Source organism: Eschscholzia californica, unplaced genomic scaffold (genome assembly GCF_041429995.1).
Source record: "Eschscholzia californica isolate CP2 unplaced genomic scaffold, dmEscCali1.0.p SCAF_3, whole genome shotgun sequence".
Taxonomy (NCBI): domain Eukaryota; kingdom Viridiplantae; phylum Streptophyta; class Magnoliopsida; order Ranunculales; family Papaveraceae; genus Eschscholzia; species Eschscholzia californica.
The window spans coordinates 33653018-33659922 of NW_028238420.1; the positions used below are offsets into that span (position 1 = coordinate 33653018).

A 6905-nucleotide genomic window follows, 5' to 3' on the forward strand; every position below is an offset into this window, starting at 1 on the left:
TTAGGGTTTCTTTTTTTCATTGTTAAGATGCGATTATTATAATTCTTTTCCATGATTTCTTGTATTCAAGTGGAAGGACAAACATTAGTTGAGCATGTGGCCAAAACCTCAACTTTCAAACCATATTCAGATACATACACTGAAAATTCAGGAGATAGATCAATGAAAAGCTACTTTATAGAGGTTAACAAACATGCGATTTCACAACCAATGTGGAAAATTCAGGAGACCATCCATGAACAGACGAACAAGACATTCGAAATAGGATGCCTCAATTTGAAGGAAAGAGATCAATGAAAAGCTACTTTTTCGACAAGCTCTTTATATTCGTCTGAAACAAATGAATTCACTCTGAAAACAGGTTTTTCTTTTTTGCTCTTTGCTGGAGACTCCTACTTCAATCCAAGTACTGTTAAGTTCTTCTCTGATTAATGAAAACACAAGTTGCTGTCATCTCTTTCTCTTTGTCATTGATGAAAGTTTACCTGATTAGCGGTATGAGCTCTTTTGGGGCCATTGTCAGGGTGTTCCAGACCAAGATACTGCTCCCATGCTCCATAAACAGCTCTTCTCTGAAATGAGAAGTATTGGTAAGTCGTTGCTTCAAAATAAATCTTGGAAGAAAAAACAGAAGATAAACAATAAGTTCAGCCAGACGGACCTGGAAACAAGTGGAAACTATGTCCGCATCCTCAAGGTACTCGGGTCGACCCATTGACAGAAACGCAAATTTCCACTGATGAGAAGTTTAAAGACCACGATATCAGTACATCAGTTTATCGAATCGTAAGCTGACATCGGCAAAAAAGGTATTTGCAGAACGACGTTTAATACCTTAGCAAACTCATCGTCAGGGACCTGCAGTTTCTTTTGTATTCGCATTTTCACTTCTGCTAAAGTCTCTCCTTCATGGATGATCAAGATGAAGGGTTCCCCAAAATTTTGAACCTGCTGTTGAGGCCACGTAATAATTGATAATTCAAACAGTAGGGTATGCTACCTGGACAAAAAGTGATATTACAATTTCTTTTAAGTTAGTATTTGTTTACCATCTGGTTTTGAGATGCATCTTTCGTAAAGTGATAAACATGAATCAGACGATCATAAGGACCCATGTTCTTTTCCTACTCGGGAATCTGTTGTGAAGGTCAAGGAAACAACTAGCATGCATGAAAAACAAATGTCAAGCTCAAGTCAAGGAAACAAACTCAAAGAATATTTTAGAATGCTGCTAATAACTTACCTCCTCTGCTCGTAATGTCCAATATCGATCATTTAAATTATCGATCTTTTCATTGAGCGGGAAAACCTGCAGAGATTTCAGTGCAAATTAAGCACATCAAAGCATTTTATGCACAAAACTAGTCCTGTTCAGTTTGAAGATAATTAATTTGAGCCTACAAGTCCCAAAAGGGTGAGGTAGTCCTACAACAAGCTTAATTTCTTTTGAAGACATTGCACCATTACAGTTCCTTGAAATAACTACAGTTTCTCATAAGAGGCAAAATAAATTAACTCAATTTCAAGCCACTCCATCTCCAAAGAAGTGTCATCAACGTATTTAAATGGCCAAGCAAAGAACGTAAAGTCTTTCAGTAACGTATAAATGACTTACTCAAGAATCAGGACATAACGTCTTTCAGTAACGAATAAATGACTTACTTAAGGAATCAGGTTAAACAAAGTCAATATGACACATTTTTTGGGTCCACGTAAAAATTTAGACGACCCAAAAGATTACCTTATAGATCTTGTGACAGGACACTTCAAGCAGTCTAAGTTTTGCATCAGGGTTGGAGAGCTCAACCTGTTTCAGAATGTTTACACGAGTACATTTTCCTCAGTCAAATACTTGGATTTCTGTTTGAGCAAAATGATTAATAGGAAGCAAGATACATAGATCAAAACTGAAGTTACTCCAATCCTAGCTAAAGTTGTATTTCAGCTATAAAATATAAGAAACAAGTAATGATGTTTTGTGAACAAACAAGACATAGACACACCATATAACGATTCGAAGACAGGTTCCTTCCATTTGTGGTGAAACTCTAAAGAAATGAATACACAGATCGAAGCTTAATACCACTTGGCTGAAGGCTCAAAGCCTAACTTTTCTATCAAACTGCATAATAACATTGGAAAAGAATCAGAACAAAGTGAGAGAGTATGACCGCTTAAAATTACCTTAGCCTTCAAGACATCAATTACATCACCTACTGTACTCTGCTTTGGAAGTCTAATACTATGAGTCACCACCTGAGGGACACAAATAAAAACGGATAATAAACACAATAGTAAATTTTCGACATTGCCAAACAATCAAATATCAATGTTAAACGCTTACTCACGTCATCCTTTTTTGCATGATGAAAAGCAATCTTCAGAGTTTTTAAACCTTGAAGTAGGTAAAGGAAGGTCCAGGACTTCATAATAAAGTATATCAGTTGTCTGTTGATAACACATCCAGAAAGATTTTCAGTTCATAACAAATTTACTTGAACCAAAACATTTATTTTTTGCCCAGAACCTGGCTAGGTAGACATGATTGACTACCTGATTGAAGTGAACAAGCATATCAGACAAATGATTCACTCCCTGGTACTTAATGGGTTGAGCCCTGGGTTGCTGGGAGTAACAATTATGATGTGTAAATCTGAGCTTGGTTGGATCATCCAAACCGAGATGGCGAGCAACTCTATTTGTGACGTCATCATAAGTTAACACCTTGGACCTGACATTGACATGAATAAGAATCTTCAAACCATAATACCAAATATCATTGAAAAGCATTTTTTTTGGACTTTTAGGTACTTACAGTTCTAGACAGAAATCATCTTCTTTTGGTTTTTCCAGCGATCGGAAGTGGACAACCTAATGGAGAAATATACATGAAGTGTTCAAAACATATTAATGGAAAGTCAAACGGATAAAAGAAATTTTATGAACACAAATTCTGAAAGGATTTGAAGTATCCAAGGGGCCCCAAATGCGACCCCTTGTATTTTTTAATAGGCGATATTCTTAGATCACTCTATTGCACAGTTCATTTGATATCACATTATTTAGTCAGAATGCAGCAATAAGGAGGTATACAGATTTAACCAAACATCTAACACATCAAATAAGCTAGTATATGCTCAAAAGGCTAACAATCTCTTTTTCTTGTTCTGCTCAAATGTTAACATTTCACCACCTCACCCAATTCTTTTACAAATTTATACATAGTATATTGATTTTTCATTTGTATTATCATGTTTATGGCTATGTCCCCACCCGCATACAGATGATTAATACCACACATCACCCAGGCCAAAATATATCTTAGTTTTAGCATAATAAGAAATGCAGTGTCATGTACCTGACGATTGTGAACATATTTCAGAAAAGAAGGAACATCAGGATATCGGCATTGTGGCCGCTTTTCATCGGGAAGGGGTTTCTGGAAACATATTATATCCCCGTCTTGAAGCTGCAAGACAAATCATAAAGGAAAGGCAAAGACAAGTTACAATTAAACAGTAAATAGAGAGAAAAGTTAGCGAAAAGTGGAACTGCAATGGTATATCACTTGCTACATACATTACCTGGCTAGAGCGAAAAGTGGCTTTCTTGTCAATGGGGTCACACATGACTGAGGGCTCAAACTTTATCTCCTGCAGTCAGAAGATAACGCCATCAGATGCTTTCAATGTAAACAAGATATGGTGCTTGTAAAATGAGTATTTGCATTATCATGAACGACATAACAAATCAAATATTAAAGAAGACTGACCTCATACAAGTCTATTTCATCATCCGGATCGAATCCAACCAGTTCATTAATGGTGTGTTTGGTTGCAGGATTCCTGAGTAGGATTCCTACCAAAAGTGGAATTTGGTAGGAATCATGAATCCTTGGTCTGTTTGGCTACCAAGAATCCTAGGACTCTTGAATCCTAAGGATTCCTAATTCCAAAATTTGTATTGGACCAAAATCCCACCCTACCCCCTAGGATTTGCTAGGATTTTGGATTAATGAACCTAAATTTCAAACTAAAAAATCAACAAAAAAATATTTCCTTCTACAAAATCATTATTTTTTTCAAAATCATTATTTTTTTCAAAAATCATTTTTTTTTCTAAAGACGTTTAAAAATACTCAAATAATAATAAATCATAGGATTCTTAGTTGCCAAACAAGCCAAAAAATATTACTTGGATTCATGAATCCGTGGAATTATGAATCCCAAGGACTCATGAATCCGCGGATTCATGATTCCGCCATCCAAACACACCATAAGCTTTTTGACGATTTCTAAGGGCTTACTACTACCCTTCAGGAAGAGCCTCCCCACAAACCTGATACTAAAGAAATGCTTCATAACACTAGTGCAAGTAAATTTAATCCAAGAAAAAGTATGGAAAGTTAAAACTCATTGCAAACCTGAGTTCTTCTTTTTCAGGGTCATAAATTTTAAAGAAAAGCAGAATATCTTCTTTTGTCCTATCAGTCGGAGGAATGGGTTGCAAATCCTGCGATTTGTAATGAAGTCAGTAAAATTAACGGAAGACAAATCCCAATCTAGGGACTAGAAATGAGAAAGATCATCTAAAGAAACCAAAGTTGTAATGAGCTTTCGAGGTGTACGCATCGACGCACGAGGCGGTCACATGATGCCTCCAGGCGTACGTATATGAACTCGAGAATAAAACATGTGCATACGAAGTCACATGTTATTTTCGAGATGTTGGGTATTAATTAAACACTTGGGACATTATATTATGGTTGTAAAGTAGAAATACTACATCAAGTGTCGTGTTTACATAGTTGATATCCTATTTCCATACAAAAAGATAGTTTATGCCCTTTACGCATCGAGGCGTACGCCCTAGCCTTGTGAGAGCAAACTGCCTTGAGGTATAAAAACGTACTTTAAAACATTGAAATAAACGATATATTAGCATTAGATTCTGAAACAATAATTATCGGCCCAAGCTCTAGTTCGAGAAACAATCTTAGTTCTGCATTGTGAGCCTTACTAGATCCGTCCCTCAATTGTCCAACCTACAATGCCACAATGAAATACTATAAGCTCTATGTGGATTTTCTACCAGATCACCAACTCTAAAAACCAGTCACTCCTTTCCTTTTGAACTAGCACAAGCCACAGAAAAGACATTTTCGGAAGAGCATTTTGCACAAATATCAGAACGATACGTATGTTTGCAGGGTATTTACAGATAGTGTTTCCTCCTGAGGCGTGAGTGGACGATCAGGACGATACGTATGATTTTGACGCTTTGCCCATAACCAAAAACGCTGAAGTTGGACAGGTACACCAAATTCTTTTGCCAACTCCTCCTGCCCAAAACTTCCAATATGAGAACAAATGTGTATATCACAAATTCTTTGAACAAATGTGAAGCTGTTTTTGTTAATCCAATCAAACTCAATTACTTGAAACGAATTTACTGGTACAAGAATAGATTGCATCCCCATTACCATACTAAATACTAGGGTAAAGATTACATCTAACAACATCACGAGATGTTACCTTGAAAACTGCGGACTTTGTCTTGATCAACAAGATCAAAATAAATGTTCTTCCCTATCTGTTCAAGAAGATCCTCATTCCGTGTAACCTAGAGGTATTGGTTCAAATCAGTATTAGTATTTGTTTTGTCAAACGATTTAAACCTACTAATACTACTAGTACAGCTGATCTTCTTCTTCTTCTTCTTTCTTCAATCTAATCTGTAACATCGCAGACATTGAGGCTTTGAGCGTAAGAAATAGGGACGTTGCTATTTGCTCGGACACAGGTAGGGTTTTATGCTAAGGGATGTATCTTGAATAGGAAGCCAAGATTGTAACCCAAACAAACACACCCTTATAATTATTTACCACCAGAGAAGAAAAGAAGAGAAATTGAACGGCTGATATTACTTCCCAAGCTTATTCACGCGCGAAGGGAATCAGCGGCTGATATTACTTCCCCAATTTATTCACGCGGATTTAGTCCGAATGAATCAAGAATTCCCTGCTATTACTCTTCAGAATTTCAAAGTTAATCTCCCACTACCCTAACGGTAACTTATGCACGCGCGAATGGAATCAACGTCTGATATTGCTTCCCGAACATATTCAGGCGGCAACGGCTCAATATTCAAATTTCACCTCTGTGTCTAACGGTTACTTTTTCTAATTCATTAAATAGGAGGAGTATCCATCCACTCCACCACCACCAGTGCTTCTTCATAATCAAGAACCTGATATTCATCTCTCTTTCTCTCTCTAGAAATTCACCCAAGTGAACAACCCAATCTCTATTTCTTGATCAAGAACTTGATATTCATCTCTTGCCCCTTCACTCTTAACGGTTACTAACCCACACTACCAAGATATCAACCCCTTCATTATCCATCAACAACTTGATTAATCTCATCTCAATCTCTTCCTCTCTCTTTTCAATCATTAAAGATACTTTCTTCTCTGCTAATTTGTCTCTGTTTTATTCAAGATCAGAAATGATGATGAACCCTAACCCTAACCCTAATAATAAGAGAAAGAGGGCTGATAATGTTGAAGAGAAGAAGTCTGGTATGAAGAAGAAGAGTTATGAATCAAAAACATTTGAGTTATCTACTCTTTGTGGTGTTGATGTTGCTTTCATCTCTTTTGCTCCTGATGGTTCTCTTAGTAGTACTTGACCTCCAAATAAAAATCAACTTCTTCCCATCCTTCAAAGATACCAACAAAATACTCCTCCTAATGATCGGAGGAAGAAATACATCAAGTCTTCTGGGTCCTCATCTGATTTAAAACCTAATAAGAAAGCAGCAGCTCATCAATCCAAGAAGATGGATCAAATCATTGAAAAAAGTTGTGATTTTGTAAACCCCCCTAAACCTAAAACTACAACAAC

At 36.7% G+C, this 6905-nt stretch overlaps 1 pseudogene across 1 annotated transcript; it reads right to left on the bottom strand.

The window, feature by feature from the left end:
• Window positions 1-429: 429 nt before the first annotated feature.
• Window positions 430-5479, bottom strand: LOC147549708 (ubiquitin C-terminal hydrolase 12-like; annotated as a pseudogene). Its single transcript, XR_015237418.1, has 15 exons — window positions 5219-5479; window positions 4424-4512; window positions 3773-3845; window positions 3585-3653; window positions 3359-3469; window positions 2816-2871; window positions 2554-2731; window positions 2349-2448; window positions 2185-2256; window positions 1742-1807; window positions 1244-1309; window positions 1050-1136; window positions 835-951; window positions 662-736; window positions 430-572 (listed from the first exon to the last, which is right to left on the bottom strand). The product of XR_015237418.1 is annotated as a ubiquitin C-terminal hydrolase 12-like (transcript).
• Window positions 5480-6905: the final 1426 nt, after the last annotated feature.